Source organism: Orycteropus afer, unplaced genomic scaffold, assembly GCF_000298275.1.
Source record: "Orycteropus afer afer isolate SDZICR_OR568_19922 unplaced genomic scaffold, OryAfe1.0 scaffold00051, whole genome shotgun sequence".
NCBI classification, from domain to species: Eukaryota; Metazoa; Chordata; class Mammalia; order Tubulidentata; family Orycteropodidae; genus Orycteropus; species Orycteropus afer.
Window position 1 is genome coordinate 988509 of NW_006921638.1, and position 1413 is coordinate 989921.

A 1413-nucleotide genomic window follows, 5' to 3' on the forward strand; every position below is an offset into this window, starting at 1 on the left:
AACAACGAACTAATACTATATTTGTCCTTCTGTGATTGACTTATTTCACTCAGCATAATGTCCTCCAAGTTCATCCATATTATGCAGTGTTTTGCAGAGTCTACATTATTCTTTAGTGCTTCATAGCATTCCAGTACGTGTATGTACCATAGTTTGGTCATCCGCTCTTCCACTGATGGACATGTAGGCTGTCATCTTTTAGCTATTGTAAATAATGCTGTGATTCACATGAGTGTGCATGTATCTGTTCTTATCCTGGCTCTCACCTCTCTAGGATATATACCTAGTAATGGGATTGCTGGGTCAAATGGTATTTCCAATTCCAACTTTCTAAGGAATCGCCATATTGCTTTCCACAGTGCTTGTGTCACTTCACAGTCACACAAGCAGTGTATGAGAGTCCTAATCTCTCCACATCCCCACCAGCATTTGTTATTTTCTGTCTCATTGTACCTTGCCATCAGTGCTGGGGTGAGACCATACATCTCATTGTATGTTTTAATTTACATCCCTCTGATGGCCAATGATTGTGAACATCCTTTCATGTATTAGCTGACCACCTGAATATCCTCCTTGGTGAAGTGTCTATTCATGTCTTCTGCCCATTTTTCAATTGGATTGTTAATTCCTTTGGTGTTGAGGCATTGGAGTTTTATATCAATCTTAGAGATAAGTCCCTTGCCAGATATGTAATTATCAGCAAATATGAATTTGTTGCTGTCATTTTTGTCATGCGCTTTTCCACTGTGTCAATTTCTTTGTTTCATATAATTTTCTATGCTGAGCTCATTTTGTTTGTGAATCATGTTATCATTTCTTTCATTGCTATTGTTTTAGTATTTGCTGACTATTTATGCTGGTCTTCTTTTTGATTTTGATGTGAAGGTTTATCATTTTTCTTAGAGGTTACCCTGTGATTTATACTTTTCTTCCCAAGTTTAGAACAGTCCATTCCATTCTTGTAGTTGTCTTGACTTCTCTACCATCTAGAAGTTCTGTAACGACACAGATTGTTTTCCCCTCTTTTTGGTTTGTAGTTGTCCTCATTTGTTGGTTGGTGTCTCTGGTTCTGTTTACAATCTTGTAGGCTTATTTACTTTGGATACTTCCATAGTTGGGTTGGTTTCTGGGTTATATCATCGTGTGTGTTAATGTTTAGTTGTTGCGTCTCTGTCCAAAAGTCTCCCTTTAGCATTTCTTGTAAGGTTGGTCTGGTGTTAACAAATTCCCTTAATTTCTGCTTATCTGGAAATGTCCTAATTTCACCATCATAATTGAGGGACACTTTTGCTGGGTACATAATTCTTGGTTGAAAATTTTTCTCTTTCAGTGTTTTATATATACCATCCCACTCTCTTCTCGCCTGCATGGTTTCTGTCGAGAAATCTGAGCTTAGCCTTATTGGTTGTCCCT